Below are 19,642 nucleotides of genomic sequence, written 5' to 3'. Positions count from 1 at the left end.
AGGGGGGTGTTTAAGTCCCACTGGAGCAGTGCCTCAGGCGCGGTGGAAGCTCCCCCAGAGCTCTGTTGGTAGTGTGCCCTCTCTGCAAACACATATATGTGCCCATATCTCGGGTGTGCACCCTGGCAGGTATTAGGCAGGGTGCCTGGAGTGACTTGGGTAGTTTCCTTCCTGAACCAGAAGTGTTATGGTTGATTGGCAGCCATCTTGGTTGACGTGAGTGTCACCATTTTGTTTTACATAGTTTAGCCCAGTGAGTCTGCAACCTTTTTGGCACCAGGGATCGGTCTGTGGGAGACAATTTTTCCATGGGGGGTGGGGCGGGGTTGATTTTGAGATGATTCAAGCGCATCACATTTAAACTCAACTCCTACTGTGTAGCAAGATTGCTAACAGGCCCAGACTGGTACTGGTCGGCAGCCTGGAAGTTAGGGACCCCTGCTTTAGCCTATCTTGACTGGCCAAAGGCCAATTTATTGGTCCTGCAGTCTGCAAGAAGGGACACCCCCAGGGTGCCGGGGGGGGGGGGGGGGGGGCGGGGGGGGGATGTCAGAAGCAGAGGCTCCCTAGGACTCAGTGAGACCCACTTCCTTGTGCCAGGCCTTGAGGCCCCAGCCCAGTTTGCTCCCATCTCGCCAGCGGGATGGGCAGGGTGGTCATTGGCAGTTGTCTCCAGATGGGAGCATGTATGAACAGGGTGACAGAAGTTGCAACATGTATGCCACTAAGCAAATGACTGTAGTGCTCTATGAATCCCAATTTTAAAATAAAATAAACATCTGGAAATAGCACTTATACAAAGCACACTTACACTGCATTGGCTGATGCTTTTTTGCATCAGCCAATTTAACAGATGTTTGCCATTTGCCATTTAACAGATGTTTGTTTAGCACCCAATGTAATGGGGTGCAGAATGGGGGGTCCCTGAAAATAGCATATTCCCCACAAACCTGGATTGGGGGGCAGGGGGAAGTGGACGACAAGACAGTTAAGATACTTTGCAGAATCATGGCAAGTTAATAGCTGTGCTGCCACCCTGGGCAAAGGTGTACATGACTTTGAAAGCATCTTGTGACTTGTGACATAGCCAGGGGAGGCAGATGCCCACCCTGGATGTCTGTGTGTCATGGGGAACTCTTGCCCTAACTAAAGATGGCAGCCAAAAGAAGGTAAAAAATATGGGGGAGCTGGCAAAAGTAGCACATCATAGGAGGTGCTGGATATGAGGTCATGTAGGAAGTTCCAGGCTGAGTATTTAAAATAAGGGCAGGCTGAAAGGGAAGGGATTTTACTATCATGTGGCCTGGGTTAGTAAGGAAAGGTCGTGAGGTCTGGTATGGAGGATTTCCACCATGAGGACTGAAAGATGAGAAGGAAGAAGCCTTGCAGGAGGAAAGGGTGTGAGATGAGAGCTGATGGAGCTGTGCAGGGACCTGCCTAACCAAGCACGGATTTGTGGGAAATGCTTGGAGCTGAACTGTGGCTGGGAATGCTGAACTACAGACTTCGGCTTCTCTGAAGTACGTACAGAGAAGCCACTCTCTGGGGATGTGTGCCTCCCATGATCCATTGTAACATGGCACATGTTTCCCTGAACCATTAACATGGAGGCTGAGAACAACGTACCCCAGATCCTGAAGGAAAGAGCTACTGCAAGAGGATGGTCACTCTGAAACCCACAAGAGCACCTTCCAGAGGGGATGGAGACCTGTTTGCGCAGCCGGCTTAAGAACAGATAAGGAGATAGGGAACTTTGGGCATGGTTCTGGCTTACAGCCTGGTGGGGAGCAAGGGGAGTGCTGATTTCATGGAGAACAGGGCTCTGAGCAGGAGTGCTCTCAGCACCCCTACCCCAAGGTTGGAACCCTGTAAATAAATCTGTTTCCTTCAACACTAATTGTTGGGTCATGCATCAAGGCACCATGTGGAGGAGCCCCAATTTGCTCAGTTACATTAGGACTTGCCATTTAAGCATTTAAAATAGGGTACAATTTCCTCCTTCTCTTTTTCCTGTAGAGCTTTGAACAAGGGTAGTGGCCTGGGTCTTTCTTAACCACCCTGAGGGCCTGGACTGGCTTTGCAAGGAGCTTAGTGAAGGCCTGACAGAGGATGAAATTAGAACTGTGATAGAAGTGTGGGCTGCTAGTGGAACTGAGGAAGGGATTGACCCAACCTGGAGAGGTCAGAGAGGAATTCCTGGAGAAGGGCAGAGGTGAGCTGAGGCATGAAGGACTGCAGGACTCCCCAGGATGGGAGGTGCTTCTGCCAAGAGTCCACTGTGAGCAGAGCCAGAAGCAGAAAGCTGGGTAGAGAATCCATGTTCTGACAGCAGAATGGCAAGTGAGTGTGTATAGCCGAGGAGAGGATGTAAGCTGCATTAGAGCGAGGGGCATAGGAGCTGGATCAGGCTCCTATCAAAAATAACAGCTGCCACCCTGGCTGGGTGGCTCAGTTAGTTGGAGCATTGTCTGGTGCACCAAAAATTTATGGGTTTGATTCCAGGTCAAGCCACATACCTAGGTTGTGGGTTTGATTCCCCAGTTGGGCGCGTATAAGAGGCAATCAACCAGTTTCTCTTTCACATTGATGTTTCTCTCTCCCCCCCCCCTCCTCTCTCTCTAAAATCAATAAGCACATCCTTGGGTGAGGATTAAAAAAAGCAGCTGCCATCTATGGAACATCTAGTATGATACAGGAGCTGGACATCCATCATTTCAACTTAGGCTCACAGTCCCCCTACACAGTAGGGTTATTAATCCCCTTACAGAAGAGAAAAATGGAGACTAGACAGGTAAGGTAGCTTGCTAGTGACAGGGCTGGAAAGAGGCATTAAGAGAGAGCCAGCCTGAACTTTTAATGCCTCTTTCCAAGCCAATCCAGGAGGCTCAATGTATCTTCAAGTGTTCCCAGCATGCCCAAGTATCCCCAAATGCCTACTTCTCTCTCTCCATTCCCAAAGCCTGTATCACCAACTGCTCTCATGCCAGGCTCCTTCTCAAGGGAGCTCTGTCTCAGGGGCTGGTGGAGGAACTGTGGCAGAACCCCTGGTTGTTTCCCAATATCCATTCTCTCCTTCCATAATAATAGAATAGAAGCTGAGCCCAGAGCTACATAGAACGACTACATTTTCCTCTCTAGCAGCAAAATTCATCAGCAGTGGTGCCCAAAGTCCCTAGAAACCACTTAATCCAGAAGCACTTCTGAGGCAGCTGTTCCTCCCCAACATCCTCCATCTGTCAAATACTCTTCGTGGGACAGATATTACTGCTGCCTCAGTAGCCACTTCCCATTCTTCCTTTCTAAGAGAACTCAGATTTTGTTCAGGGAGACGGCATGCCACACTAAATGCTTGGCCTTCCCAAAGGTCCTTGCAGGGCAGTCATGTGACTTAATTCTGGCCAGTGAGATTTAGCAGGAAGTTGCCCAGAAGGTCCTGAGAAGGTTCTTGCTTTCCTGATGCAGACGACATCATCTGTTCTGGCAGTGAGGTTGCTGTGAGGTTGGAGGGGGAGAAGCCCTTTTATGACCACAATACAACACTACAGAGAAAAGGGGGAGCAGCATCTACCAAAAAATGCCTAGCTTTAGACTTACTACATGAGAAAAATCATCCTCTCCCTGTTGAAAGCACACTTGGTTAGGGTTTGTTACAAGCAATTGAATGCCATCTTAATGGATACACTGTTCTCTCCAAAGAAAAGCCTCAAAAATCATCTAGCCAGCTTTTAATAATACAGTGTTATAGCAGAAAGAGTGTGGGGTTTGCATGAGACAATCCAAGCAAGGGCTTCAGCACTTTCATTTTTTAAGGTAATGATCTTGGGGAAATTTGTGAAATTACATGCTGTATTGTAAAATTTAAAAGTTGTCATAAAAACACAAGACACAGTGCCTGGCGTATGGTGAGTGATTGATAAATGATCATGGAGATAATTCTCATCTAACAATTTATGGCCTCCACCAAATGGATACCTGTCCAATATGTGGATTCAGAATCACACACTCACTTCCCAGTTTCACCCCTTAGACAAATCTTTCCCCCTATTCAGATCTTAGATGCTTTGTAACAGCATCTAAGTCAAAGTTTCACTAAAAACCACCACTTGCCTACAGTCTTGTTTCCTCATTTGTAGATTATATCTGCTCTACCAAAAATGCTTTGGGGTGACAAACTAGTTTAACTGGTACAGGGGCATATTTCTGCTTGACTCTGTTTAAATAAGAAACTCTAATTTCAATGCATCTAGGTTTGTGTTTTTAACCAAACAAGATGTCTTAATGGTCCAAAAACATGTTTATGTTGAAACTACAACATATCCCTCTATGCTGAAATTGCATGGCATTAAAATTTAATGTTACTTACTTAGATTTTTAAAATTGAATCTTTAGTGTATTTTTTTTCATTACCACTTAGTCCTCTTATACTGCCCCTCCTCCAGCAATCACCACACTGTTGTCCATACCCATGACTCCTTTTTCCTTTTTGCTCGATCCCTCCACCCCCTCACCTCCCCCCAAGCTGTCATCCTGTTCTCCATCTATGAGTCTGTGCCCATTTTCCTTCTTAGTTCAGTTTGTTCATCAGATTCCACATATGAGTGAAATCATAGGGTACCTGTCTTTCTCTGACTGGCGTATTTCACTTAGCAAAGATATTCTCCAGGTCCATCCATACTGTTGCAAAGGGTAAATTTTTCTTCTTTTTTACAGCCAAGTAGAATTCCATTGTGTAAATGTCCCATAGTTGTTTTATCCATTCATCCACTGATGGACACTTGGGCTGCTTCCATATCTTGGCAATGTAAATCATGCTGCAATGAACATAGGGGTGCTTATGTTCTTTCGAATTAGTTTTTGAATTCCTTTGGATATATTCCCAGAAGTGGGATTGCTGAGTCAAAAGGCAAATCCATTTTTAATTTTTTGAGGTATCTCCATTCTGCTTTCCACAGTGGCTGTACCAGTCTGCATTCCCACCAACAGTGCAAAAGGGTCCCCTTTCTCCACACCCTTGCCAGTAGTTGTTGTTTGTTGATTAACTGATGATAGCTATTCTGACAGGTATGAAATGGTATCTCATTGTGGTTTTAATTTGCATTTCTCTGATGATTAGTGATGCTGAGCATCCTTTCATATGTCTGTTGTCCATCTGTATGTCCTCTTTGGTGCAATGTCTATTCAGGTCCTTTGCCCATTTTTAAATTGGGTTGTTTGTATTTTTGGTGTTGTGTAAGTTCTTTATAAATTTTGAATATTAAACCCTTATCAGATGAATCAGTGAATATGTTCTCTCATTCTGTGGGTTTTATTTTTATTTTGCTGATGATTTCCTTTGCTGTGCAAAAACTTTTTAGTTTGATGTAGTCCCACTTACTTTTTCTTCTGTTTCCCTTGCTTGGGGAAATATCCGATAAAAAATTGCTTCAAGCAATGTCCAAGATTTTGCTGCCCATGTTTTATTCTAGGATTTTTATTGTTTCGGGTCTAACATTTAAGTCTTTGATCCATTTTTAATATATTCTTGTATGTGGTGTAAGAACATGCTATCATTTATCTGCATGTATCTGTCCAATATTCCCAACACCATTTATTGCATAGACTATCTTTGGCCCACTGTATGTGCTTGTTTCCTCTGTTGAATATTAATTGACTATAAAGGTGTGGGTTTATTTCTGGGCTCTCTATTTGGTTCCATTGATCTATGTGTCTATTTTTATGCCAGTACCACGCTGTTTTGATTACTATGGCCTTATGGTACAGTTTGATATTAGGTAGCGTGATTCCTCCAACTTTGTTCATTCTCAGGATCACTGTTGCTATGCAAATCCTTTTGTGGTCCCATATAAATTTTTGAAATATTTGTTCTGGTTCTGTGAAATATGTCATTGAACTCTTGATAGGAATTGCATTGAATCTATAGATTGCCTTGGGTAGTATGGACATTTTAATGATGTTAAATCTTCCTGTCCATGAACACGGTATGTGCATCCACTTATGTGTATCTTCTTCAATTTCTTTCTTCAGTGTCTTATAATTTTCTGTGTATGGGTCTTTTGCATCCTTAGTTAGGTTTATTCCTAGGCATTTTATTCTTTTTGAAATAATTGTGAGTGAGATTGTTTTCTTAATTTCCCTTTCTGTTAGCTCATTATTGGCATATAAAAATACAACTGATTTCTGGATATTAATTTTTTATCCTGCAACTTTGCTGAATTCATTTATCAGATCTAGTAGTTTCTTGGTGGAATCTTTGGGGTTCTTTAAGATTTTTCATATAAAAAATAATACATGTTTTCAATCACTACAGAAGTTTTTAAGTTAAAAAAAGAAGTGCTGTAATTTGTTTAACCTTCCTTCTATAAATGGACGTTTAGGTTATTTCTAGTTTCAATTACCAACAATATTGCTTTGAACATCTTTGTCCCACAGTTTTGTCCATTCACATAAGCAGGCCACTTGTCCCTGGTCCACTGCTTCCTGCCCCAGGTCCAAGCCATCATCCATCTTTTGCCTGGGTTATTGGAATGGACTTCTAATTGGCTCCCTGTATTGCCCTTGATTGCCTTCAACCCATCTGCAACACAGCAGTTGGAAAAGTCATGTTAAAATGTAGGACAAATATCTCTCTCTGCTCAAAACTTTCTGACTTCCCTCTCGTTCGGAGTGAAAACCTGGCTTAGAAAGCTACAATGTCTGCCCATTGCCATTACCTCTCAGAACAGTTTCTTTCCACACTTCATCTGCTTTCTGCTCCAGCCACACTAGCTTCCGGGCTGTTATGATGTGCCTGTTGGTTTCTGCCTTGGGACCTTTGCACTTGTTGTCTCCCTGTTTCTGAACTCTTTTATTCCAAATATCACATGACCTAGTCCTTCACTTCCTTCTGGTCTTTACTCACAGAAGAGTTTTCCCTGACCACTGATCTCAAATTACAGAGTGCCTGGTACCTCCTGGTCCCCTTCCATGCTTTCTCCTTTCCCCTTAGCTCGTTTCATCTCCCAACATATTGTTATCTTTTAAGTGTTTACCTTTGTTACTGTAAGTTTTCCCTCTGCCCTTCCACGCCAGAATGTGAACTTCAAGAGGGTAAAGATTTATTGATTGATTTAAATTGATTTTTATAGAGAGAGAGAGGAAGAATGAGAGTGAGGAAAGGAGGGAGGGAAGGAGGGAGGGGGAGAGAGAGAGAGAGGGAGAGAGGGAGACAGGCGTTGACTTATTGTTCCACTTATTTATGCATTCACTGGTTGCTTCTTGACTATGCCCTGACTAGAGGTCGAACCCACCACCTTGGCGTATCCAGACGGTGCTCCAACCAACTGAGCTACCCGGCCAGGGCTCACATTATATTTTGATTGCACAGTGCTCCTCTAGGGTTTTTTCATGCAGCAATGGCTGAGGCAAGACAGGGGTGGGGGTGGGGGCTGTTGGTGGGGACAGCACAGAACCTCAAACAAGTGATTTAAATACATTGTTGGTGAGAGGAGGATTGGAGAACAGAAGGTGGAGATGTATGCTCAAGACACTTGACAGGTAGACCCACCACACACCCTTGTCTGCAGCCAAAACTTTCCATTCACAGTGTGTTATTATCTGCCTGTGCAAGTGCTGCCAATAATGCATCCAGGCCTCTGCCTTTTCTGAGGTCAAAACCACACAGCCTATTCCCTTTTCTTGTTTCTGTTTTCCCAAGTATCTTTCTGACCGAGTCATGTTTATTTATTCTATTGATTCCATACAGAACATAGCATTCAAAATATCCCAATTATATGTGCTTCAAGATAAAACACAAGGGGGAACCTTGAAGAAAATGTCAATGAAACAGACTGGCTTTGAGTTGATGACTGTTGAAGCAGGGTGATGGGTATTTGGGGTGTTGCTGTACCACTCAGTCTACTTTTGTATGATTGAAATTTTCCTTACTAAAAATTTAAAAACAAATCCAGAGATATGTATAATTAATACAAAAATCTGTTTTCATGGTTCAAGGTCCATTCATATAATTTACCCTAACAATTTTTCCCTTTTAAAATAGAATAAATTTCCTCTTCGTTAATACCCATCTGTAGAAGGTAAGCAGGCAAGATACACTGTTCAACGAAGAAAACAACACAGAGTTTTCAGTTTAGCAGAAAAGATGGGCTAAGTTCATGGCAAGCAATAGCTTCACAATTTGAGAGTTTCTAGCTTATTTCTCTTTATAGGGAAAATTTGATACAAAGTCCAGATTAATGGTTAGTGCCTTGGGCCCACAGTAGCCTGGCCTCATCAGTAACAGATGTTCAACAGCTGCTGTTTTCCCGTGAAAGCGTGCCCACGTCGCTCCAAAACCAGAGCACCAAGTAGAAAGCACTGATGAACGGGAACATGTCCTTCCCGTACTTTGTCCTGCAGCAGTGCTTACTCAAAGGTTACTGGGCAGCTCCGGCGTAAAGATTAGGGATGTGCCCTCTGGAGTCGGACTCCCGATTTCAGAGCCAGGATGACCTAGAGTTATCTAAGTTTTTAATGCCTTTTTAAAAAAATCTGCAAAATTGGAATAATGGGGCATATCTGAAAAGGCGTTGTGAGAATTAAATGAAATCTTATGTGAAATATGCTTTGTACTATACCTGGCCCAAAGGAAGGACCCAGTAAACATGAACTGTTGTTTTTACAGCAAACTCCTGTTTCTCAGTTGTCTGACACTTGACAGATTCTCTGGCTAACTAACTATTCTGGCTTACTCTCTCTATAAAACATGATAAATAACCAATTTTCAGATAATTAAGTATCTTTTCCACTGGACTCAGCTCTGTGAGGAAGGATCTATGTATAATTATTTATCCGAATCCTCAGTGTCTGGCATAACACATCTCTTACCCTTTTTTAAAAGTCCTATTGAGTGTAACAAAATACACTTAATTTAAAGGTCTGAGCATTGTTCTGGTGGTGATAGTATATTTGGGACACTGGTCTATCAGCAATTTATAACATGAAGTGGATGTGGCTTTTGTGTTTACCTTTCTTGGGAACCTCATTCAACAGATATTTATTAAGTGCCTCCTCCAAGGAAGGTATTGAACTGTGTGCTGAGTGTCTCATCAGGGAATAAGACAGACAGAGCTCTTTTGCCCATAGAGTTTATTTTTAACAGTGGAGACGACTTTGCACGACTTCTTACAAAATCACGTATGTATAACTGGAGGAGAAACACCGAGTGCTGAGAGACCTGTCTGCACCCCATGTTTACGGGACTCTTAAGCAGTGATGTGCAGGGTGATAACAGAAGCAGGAGTAGCTGCCCCTGAGCAAAGAGGGTGAAAGAGGTTAAAGGTCAGGCTTTCTGGCACTGGAAGATAGCCCAGCCTGAAGGCCTGAGGACCAGGAGATGCCATAAAATTTTCGAGAAACTGAGAGATGGCTGGTTTGACTGGGTTTGCAGTGGGAGAATAGCCAATAGTTGGAGAAGTCAACAGGGATTAGATCATGGCAAGCCATGTGAAGGACTAGAATGTTATTCTGGCCCTGACTGGTGTGGCTCAGTGGGTTGGGTGCTGTCCCATTTACCCAAGGGTGGCCAGGCTGAGTCCATGCCTAGTTTGGGGGTTCAGTCCCCAGGTTAGGGGTGCATAAGAGAGGCAACCAATTGATGTTTCTCTCCGTCCCTTTCTTTCTCCCTTCCCCTCTCTCTAAACAAAAAATTAAAAATCTTAGAATTTTATTCTGAATTCATGAAAATAGCTCCCCAAAATATGTGACTTCTGGAATTTGCTTCCAATAATCTGAGAATATAGGAAAAATATATGAAACAAAACTGGCCAATCACTGATCATTGTTGAAGCTGCATGACGGATATGGAAGCTTATTATACTCTTTATTTTTGTGACTATTTAAATTTTTCCATAAATAAAAAAAAAGGAAAAAGAAAAAAATCCCTTTGGCTACAATGAAGAGAAAGGATTGTAGAGGAGTAAGAACAGATGTGAGGAGACCTAACTTTGCTATAGACCAAATGAAGCAGTGGCTAGTCTTGAACTAAGGGGTAGCAGTAGGATTTGAGGGAAGTGAATAGGTTCTAGTGAAAATTGACAACTCATTGAATATGGTGATTGATTAGATGTGAGGAGGAAGAGGAAGGTGATGTCACAAATGGGTCTTTTTTTTTTGGCTTGAGCAACTAACTAACTAGAGAAGCTTTCATGAGAATGAGTGACCCGCAAAGGGGAGGATTTTGGTATAATCTATACTTCTTCCCACTGACTCTACCATCTCAAGGTTTAATGTCAGTCAACAAACATTTATTGCATTCTTACTATGTGCTAGGTTCTATATTGGAGATACAGAGTGGGGTAGAGGAATATGCAATTATAAATACAATAAGCTAGCATGAATTGAGTGTCTGTGATGAAAGAGGCATTTTACATACCTTACCCATAATCTTCACCACATCCCTGCAAAATACATATTAGTAGGCCCATTTTATAGATGAGGAAACTGAGATTCAGAGAGTTTATATAACTTGCCCAAAGTCACACAACAGGTGTCTGAGATGGAAGTCAAGTCAATTTTTTGGTTCCCAAGTCTGTAGTCTTTCCACTACATAATACTGCCTCACAGGAGTGCTGGAAAAGCAAATGAAGATGATCCAAAAAATATTCTATCCATTTCACAATTGTTTTTCTCAGGTTTTTACTGAGGTTGAAAAACCAGTTTCATGACCAGAGGGATTCTAATGCTAATACGTGCTGCCTGGAAACTAATGTATGAAACTAATGTATGAGACAGGTCAAGCCAGTTCACCACCTCCATCATAAAGAACCACAATTATCTCTTAATCAAGTTAAACTATCTTCTCCAGATGAAATCTTTAGCCCTTTGAATCCAATTACTGGAATAATGTTCCAGAGTTTTATGTGTTTCTTCCTTGAGGACAGTACCATTACTGTTTCAACATAGCAGCACGCAAGACATCTAGCACTTTCTCTCCCCTGCGGTGACTCCAGTGACTGTGAAAATGTCTGTGTTGTCAAATATTTGTATGCCTGCGTTTGTTTATCTTTAAAACCTCATAAATTATTACACAGTAAAATATATCCAAATGTTGTTTGTTTCAGTGACATAAGGTGAAATGTGGGACCCTTTTTCCCATATAATCTTTAAACATTTTTAAAATATGCAACAGAAGAATAGAACAGTATATAGCAAACTCCTGCGTTCCCAGCTTCAATAATTATTAACTCAAGGCCAGGCTTGTTTCATCTATGCCCACCCACTTCCTCCCACGTGTTTTGTCCAGAAGGAAATCCCAGACTTTGTATCATTCCATCTGTAAATATTACAATACATGTCCCTCAGAGGAAAGGACTCTTCGGGGGCCGAGTGTTTTGTGAAGCATTTCCGGAGACTGGTTTGTGCGAAGGTTTGCCAAGAAAAGGCTCAGATGTTTTCCAGAAAGCTGCACTTGGAGAGGCAGGGAGAGAGGTCGGAGAGGGTGGCTCTGGGCCGCAGCGAGCTGTTGGTGAGTGTGTGAGCAGCCACCCAGCACCAGCGCCCACTTGGAAAGTGAGTCCGGCACTCTGTGAAAACCACGACTTCTAGTCTTGGCCCCTACCCTTGGTTGTTATCTCTCTCCTTTCTTGCTGAGCCTAGTAAGGCTTAGACTGTGTTTCACTGACCCAGCAGTAGAAAGCCAGGAGCGTGGCCATGCGGTGACTGCCGTGGGGGGCACCTGCCTCGTTTGCAGAGTCCTCACACCACAGCCAGCCCACTTTAACTGGACCAGTAACAAAGCCACCCAAGAAAAGCAACAGCAAATCCCTGAGAGATGAGTCTGGGCACACAGTTGTCTCCCTGCAGTGCCTGACAGAGAGTGCCTGGCTCACAGCAGATGTGCAGAAAATGGTGGTTGAACACAGGAGGGCGAGAAGGAAGGAATGGACAACAAATGGAAAAAAACGCCAGAGCTTTCAAAATGATTACATGTGACCATAAAGAAGCAGCAAGGAAATAAAAACCTATGGAGAGTGTGGTAGGCAGAATAATGGCCCCTCAAAGAGTCCCCTCAAAGAGTCCCCTCAACCTGTGACCCTGTTGCTGTGTGCGGCAGAAGGGACAATGCGGATGTGAAAAAGTGAAGGATCTGAATGTGGGGAGGTTATCTTGGATTATCCGAGTGGGCCCAGTATAATCCCCAGGGTCTGTATAAATGAAAGAGGGAGGTGGGAGACCCAGAGCAGATGTGACAACAAGCAGATGTTGGATGGATGTGAGTGCTGGCTCTGACAATGGAGGAATGACGGCCTCTAGAAGCAGTTGGACAAAACAAGGAAACATTCTTCCCCAGAGCTTCCAGAAACAAACCCTGCTCACCTGATTTCAGCCCCCTCCCCATCCAGATCCATTTCAAACTTGCACCTCCAGAGCTGCAAGAGGATACATTTATGTTGTTTTAAGCCACTAAATTGGAGGTAATTTGTTACAGCAGCCTTAGAAAAATAAATTTGGGAACTCTCCACCTCATTCCTTTCTTCACAAGGCATGGGATGAAGCCCTTACAAAACAAGGCATAGAACACATTGTATGGGAAGTGTTTAGAATACGTTCCTAAGGCAATCCTGTTGTGTCTACATTAAGGTGTATTTTGAACCTGCTTCCTTTCCCGTCTCCACACTGTCATCGAGTGTAAGCTGCACTGCCCTCTCCCTACACAGCCTCCTGATAAAAGTCCACTCCCCGGAGCAGCTGGAGGGGCCTTTCCATCAGAGCCCCTGACTCCTCCCTTCAACCCCCACCCCCAGCACAGATAGCCCTTCCTGCTGCCCTTCCCCCCACCCCACACCATGCTCCCCCTCACTCAGGGGGCCTCATTCTGCAGGCACACCTCCCCTTTGCCTGTGGGCTGTGGCAATGTTTGCCCCCCGCCGCCCGCCTGGAGCCACTTCCTGTTGTCTTTGTGTGACTGGACCCTTCTTCTCAGTCAGGCTTCTGTTTAAATGGCACCTCCTCTGAGAAGTCTTCCCTAAACCTCATCCAAAGTACTGGCTTTACCCTCTCCTTGCTCTCTGGGGCGTTTTCATTTATTCAAGAACACTTAACAGTCTCTGAAATCATCTCGTTTGTACATTTGTTTATTGTCTATTTCACCTCATTGGAAAATTAGAACTGCCTGCCTCATTTTTTGTATTGATCAGTGATTTATATTTACTGAACCACAAATGGATGGGTGGATGGATGAAATATTAACCAGTAGTGCTGAAGCTGGGCCAGAGATTAAGATCGTCACATAACTGGCTCTTTACCACTACTCCTTAGCCTTCTGGGGGGTACCTGTTGATCAAGGAACTCGCCCACACGATACCTGGAGGGACACTGTGTGCAGGGCTAGTGTGGTGTGCATCCCTGGCACTGCTGCTCACCTGCCAGTCCGGCCCACCAGGTGTCCAGTGTCACGTTCCTGGAAGAGAGGGGGTGCTTTGTGAAACAGAGTATGTCAGTGACAGTTGATGGAACCAAGAATAGCAAGAGGCTCCAAGGGACAGAACAGTGAATGCTGGAGTCAGGCAGAAGGGCAGCTAGGACAAGACAAGGTGGCATCAAGCAGGCGATGACAGGGATAGCAACTATGGCAGGAAGGGAAACAGCAGCATAGCAAGGAAGGGTGGGTACAGAGTGTGGGTGGTTCTTGAGCATGCACGAGGGGTCTGGGAGTGTGCTAGAGTCACAGAAGGGCTATTGTAGCCCGCTGTGGAGCATTTGACCTATCACTGGGACTGCTTGAACAAAAAGGAGGGACTTGGGGGTTGGGCTCCAGGTAATTTCGGTGATTGAGTCTGCATCAGACTACTTTGTCCCTCCCCATCTGCACTATTATTGTCATTTTAGCCCTAGAATGAAGAAGGGGTCCAAAAGCCAAGCAGGAAGCCTTTTGAAGTGAGGCTAATTGCCCTGACAGAAGTCTAGTCTGTTTCTGAGCTTCCAGTGTCTGCAGTGGCTGCTGTAGTTTTGAGTCAAGACTTTTTATCAGGAGGGTTATGATCTCCTATGGCTCAGAGGGGAGGGTGACTTAAAAACAACAAATCCTCCAACACAGGACATGTCATAGGCCAGCTTGTCTTCCATCTGAACACCCAAAGTCTTAAAGATGATTATGTGGCTTTCTTCCCTGAAAAGACAGGAAAGTTACTATTTCAGAGCAAGAAACCCAGGCCTTTGACTCCTAGCTCTGCAGAGAAGCAATAAAAGACAGTGGCTTGTGGGCAACACCAATTTCATCCAAGTCTGTCCAGCATGTTGGCTTTTGTTGGCAGCAACCCTGCAGGAATCATCTCTGACTTGCAACAATGCAGTTTACTAGAGATCTGAGCTGCTAAGGCCCTAAGGGGCTAATGCAGGCCAGCTAAGGTCAGGAGTCCTGCAGCTGGGAGGCTTTCCAAACATTCATGCTTTTGGCTTGGTCTCATAGCTGATGCTCTCAGACCTCAGCTGAGCGGCAGGCCCCGTGGGTGATCAAACATTTCTTCATTAATCAGTCACTTCCTATGTGCTGAGTAGTGTGCTAGATGCTTTGAGGTAGAAGAAGTACTTGAATGGGAGTTGGGAGACCTGGGTTCTATCCCTCTGGCTGTACCATTAGCTGCAGCATGATCTTTGCAAAGCCCTTGAACCTGTCTGTGTAAATGTTCCTTCATCTGTAAAATGAGATGCACATTTAAAATCATCTCCAGTTCTAAAATTTTAGATTCCAAGAAGTATAAAAAATCCTATCTAGAGGTTTTTAATGTAACATCCACTAAGTGCAAGATTCTGTGAAGATGTTAGATTCTCCTAATTCCTTGGTTAGAACATTAGGGAATCTTGTTTTTAAGGTTGTAAGATAAAAGGAACTTTCAAATTATGAGACTTAATTAACAAAATGTTCTACCCAGAGAAGAGTTGACATAGGAGGTTAGGTTTTGTGTAATTCTAGGACCCCTGCTGTGGTGAAGAGGAGGGCTGAGAACCCTCACAGCTGTCCTGCCCTTGTTGTATCTCATGGATGATTCTGTCTGAGATCTCTGGATTCACTTTTAAAAAGCAATAACCAATTCAAATTAAGTTAAACAAGAACATGAAATGCTTTGGCACATGACACAGAAATGTCAAGGGATTGGCAGGGTTTGGCATAGTTTGATCCAGGAATTCAACGATGTCCCCAACACTTGGCTTCTCTCCATCTCTCTTGTCTGCTCATCTCTATGTTGACTACATTGTCAGGCTCACGTGGCCAGAGAGCTGCCAGGAGCTCCAGGCCACCCACCCTGTCTGGACTGACGGCTGCCACACAGGTCCTGGAATTCACTCTGATTAGATTAAGTTGGGACTGTCTTAAGACAGCATTTCCTTCCTTAAAAAGCTTTCCTTCTAGTCTACCTATCTCACTGGATATGAGTTGAAAATATCACCAAATAAATGGCAAAAGCTTGATGGACAAAGACTCCCAGTGCCAGAGTTACCAAGTCACAATGAGTTCTTAGGAAAAGTAGCCAAGGACTTACCATTTCCAGTCCAAGCCCTCAGTCCCTTTAGCAAGGGTGAATGTCACTGGAAGTTCCAATAGAAGCTCAAACCATGGGTTGTAATGAGAGAAGCCACCCTGTCCCAGCCAAAGCCGAAGTCAGAACACCTTTGTTTCCAAGGCAAGCACCTTCAGCAGTGCAAGCTTGAAAGGGTTAAGATCTCACACAGCAACTTCTAGACAAAGGCAGGATTAGGCAGAATTTTGAGTCCAGAGCTACCTGAATCCGAAGTGCACACCCTTTCCTCTGCAAGTCCGCAACTTCTGTCTAAGGAAAATGGATGCACTAGGGCAGAAAGGTAACAGCGAATGACTCCGCCGCCAGGAACCGGGACAGTGTCTCTATGTGCCAGACGCAGTTTCAATGGTATTAGTATTAAATGCAGCCACACCCTGCAGTCATGTCTGTGTCTCAAACAACTAATCGCTGAAGTTGCTGGGCAATTATATTTGCCAGGCACAAGTGGTCCACAGGGAGCAGCTGAATGGTTACCCCCCTGAGATGATTGCCTCCAAGCTTTAGCCCCTCCCCCATTCTGTACAACCTCCAAATTGAGATATTTTAGTCCTGGTCTGTCAGCCTCTATTTCTAAAGCCCTTCCTTCATCTTTTTTTTTTTTTTTTTCGTTTTAACTGCATGGATCTATGTATCACAAAACCTTCCTTACTTTCCAGCCAACTACGTCAAAGGCCTTTAAATGCCAAGCTGCTTTGGAACAGCCTGCACTCACACTTTTTGGTCTCAGAGCTCCTTAAATAGTCTTAAAAATTATGGAGGACGCTGAAAAGCTTCTGTTTCTGTGGATTATTTCAATCAATATTTACTGCATTTGAAATCTTTAAAACAGAACATTGAAAAGTAGTTATTTATTATTTAAAAATAACAATGAAAGAGATCACCAGTTACCATAAATAACATGTTATGAAAAACATATTTTCAAAAAAATTGTCAGAAGAGTAGCACTATTTCACATTTTTAAACAAATCTCTTGAACGTACTGCTTACTAGAAGAAAGCTAGATCCTCAGACCTGCCCCTGCCTTTACTCCGTTGCCACACCACAGTGGAAAACTCCATAGTGCACTGCGAGAGAAGGAGCATGAAAAGGTGGTGCGTCTTAGCATTATTACAAAACTACTTTGCACTTGCAATCTCCTGGAAGGGGACACGGGGGTTCCCGGGCCATATATTGGGCACTGCTGCCATTTCTGGTGCAATTTGTTCCTCTGTGTAGATCCATATTTCCATTTGGCATTGTTTGCCTCTGCTGTGAGTAACTTCCTAGTAACATTTCTTTTTCTTTTTTTTTTAAGATTTTATTTATTTTTAGTGAGAGGAGAAGGGGAAAGAGAAAGAGAGGGAGAGAAGCATCAGTATGTGGTTGCCTCTTGTGTGCCCCCTACTGGAGGCCTGGCCTGTAACCCAGGCATTTTCCCTGAACGGGAATCGAACCTGCGACCCTTTGGTTCACAGGCCAATGCTCAATTGACTGAGCTATGCCAGCCAGGGCTCCTATTAACATTTCTTGCAATATGGGTCTGTTGGCAATGAATTCTTTCAGCTCTTGTATGTTTGAAAAGTCTTTATTTTGTATTGATTTTTGAAAGATATTTTCTTTGGGGTAATAGAATTCTAGGTTGACACTGTTCTATTTCAGTATTTTAAAGGTGTGGTTCCACTGTCTTTTCGTTTGTATTGTTTATTTAATGAGATATAATTGACATATGTGAACCCTGAGAAAGAAGACCTAAGATAGGCTCCTCATGGCTAAATGGGCTAAAATTAAAAAAAATACTAATAAATTCTACCCAGGGGCCTCTCATGCAAACGGCACTTCAGGGAGAAGCCTGCACAGAACTGCCTCCTGCACTGTGTTTCTGCCATCTGAGCTGGTCCTTATAAAGGATTATAGGTTCTAGAATCCTATCTCAACCAACAGGACTGAGACTTTCCTCATCTAATCAGAGCTATGCAGTTCTGACCAACCAGAGTGGCTGTGTTTTGACCAGTCAGGACAGTGCCTTGTGGACCAATCAAAAACTACAAGGATTTGGAGTCCTCATGTGCATGAGGATAGACCAATCACGGACCAGGTGTGGGGACTCTGTCCCTATAAGCCTGCTCCGCTCTGTCTCTTGAGAGAGCACCTTCCCTTTCCACCGAAGGCTGCATCTCCCTGGCTGAGCTGAAACATGGAAGATGTCTTGCTGGAGCAGAGCAGACTGGCACAGAACAGTACAGGTCAAAGCAAATTGGAGCAGATCAGTGCCAAGCAGAGCGTACCACTGAGGAGCAGAGCAGAGCAGAGCTGTCTAGCTGGAGAGGAGCCGGGCCCTAGAGCAGCCTCACAGCCACACAGTTTTCACAGCCTTGCTGTTTTTTACTGAATGAAGTTTCCTTCTTCACTGGACCACAAATTGGGGATTCCTGTTGGTACTGAATTGGCACCGATGACTATGGGTTGACACATAAAACATTATGTAGTTTTAGGTGTACAACATAGTGATTCGGTATTTGTGTATATTGGGAATTGATCAGCATGATAAGTCTAACATCCATCACCACACATGGTAACAAATATTTTTTCTTGTGATGAGAACTTTTAAGATCTACTTACTTAGCACCTTTCAAATATGTAATACAGTATCAGCTACAGTTATCATGCTATTGGATTTAGAAATTTTTCTTCTATTTGTAGTTGGTAAGAGTATTTTTTTATTATGAAGAGTTGAATTTTAGAAAATGTTTTTTTCTGTATAAACATAATGATGTGATTTTTTTCTTTTCTGTGAAAATAGTAAATTACATTGACTTATTGTCAAATGACAAACCACCCTTGCGATTCTCAAATAACTCACATTGTGTGTGTATATTTTATATATATATAGATATATATCTATATATAATGATAATAATATACACATAGTTATTCTAGAAATGCAAGGGTGGTTTGCTCATTTTGAAAAAATATATAATGAATCACTGGGTTTGATTTGTTAATATTTTATTTATGATTTTTGCATATATATTCATAGTAAAAGTTGGTCTGTACTTGCCCTTTTTATGTCCTTGTCAGATTTTTATATCAAGTTACACTGGCCTCATAAAATTAGTTTGAAATGGTTTTTCTTTTTCTATTTTTCTGAAAGAATTTGTATAAGATTGGTGCAAAATTCGCCTTAGTTTAAAAGGTGCTGACCCACCTCAGTAGCAGGAATGGACACAGAATCCAGGCCTGGCTCATCTGATCGTCTTTTGACCTTGATTGGTCCAAGTGATGGGAAGGTAGCCCAAGGCAGGCTGATGACGTACAAGCCACAGACTTAGTGGATATACTGGGACATACACATTTTCTCTGGTACTGGAGAATTGGGGAGGGAAGTGTAACAAGATTGCCAGATGTTGTTAGTTATTGAAGCTAGGTGAAGGGACATAGGTTCATTACTCAACTTTTCCACGTTTGAAAATTTGCAATAAAGAAAATTTTAATACAAAAAATCAGTGTTATTTCATCCTTAAATATTTGACAGAATTTCTATGAAGTCATCTGACCCTGGAGTTTTCTTTGTGGGAAAATTTTTTTAATTGGATTAAATTTCTTTAAAAGATATATCAGTATTCACCCTGGCTGGTTTGGCTCAGTGGATTGAGTGCTGGCCTGCAAACCAAAGGGTCGCCAGTTTGATTCCCAGTCAGGGCACATGCCTGGGTTGCAGGCCAGGTTCCCAGTAGCAGGCATGAAAGAGGCAACCACATATTGATGTTTCTCTCCCTTTCTTTCTCCCTCCCTTTCCCTCTCTCTAAATAAATAAATAAATCTTTAAAAAACATAAAAGATATATCACTATTCAGGTCTATTTTTTTCTCAAGTTCATTTTGGTTAGCTGTGTTTTTCTACAAATTTGTCCATTTCATTAATATTATCTAAGTTCTCCTGTACTCCTTAGGAAGAGTGCTGTTCACTGATTGTTTTCCTTGTTAAAAACTCCCTTGGAGCATTTCTGGTGAATCAAATTCTATACTTTATTACCAATTACAAATGTGCATGTGTATGTAAATGTATAAATTGTGCTTTATCTATTCAGATATGTGTATATTTTCACATTT

At 43.0% G+C, this 19,642-nt stretch overlaps 1 long non-coding RNA gene across 1 annotated transcript; it reads right to left on the bottom strand.

Annotated features, from left to right (window-relative positions):
• Positions 1-3,217: 3,217 nt before the first annotated feature.
• On the bottom strand, positions 3,218-16,083 carry LOC123480083 (uncharacterized). Its single transcript, XR_006655946.2, has 3 exons — positions 15,516-16,083; positions 13,398-13,435; positions 3,218-6,574 (listed from the first exon to the last, which is right to left on the bottom strand). It is a non-coding gene; the product is annotated as an uncharacterized lncRNA (long non-coding RNA).
• Between the last annotated feature and the right edge of the window lie 3,559 nt (positions 16,084-19,642).

Source organism: Desmodus rotundus, chromosome 2, assembly GCF_022682495.2.
Source record: "Desmodus rotundus isolate HL8 chromosome 2, HLdesRot8A.1, whole genome shotgun sequence".
Taxonomy (NCBI): Eukaryota; Metazoa; Chordata; class Mammalia; order Chiroptera; family Phyllostomidae; genus Desmodus; species Desmodus rotundus.
The sequence above is the reverse complement of the archived record's forward strand: the minus strand, read 5'-3'. Positions and strand labels throughout refer to the sequence as shown.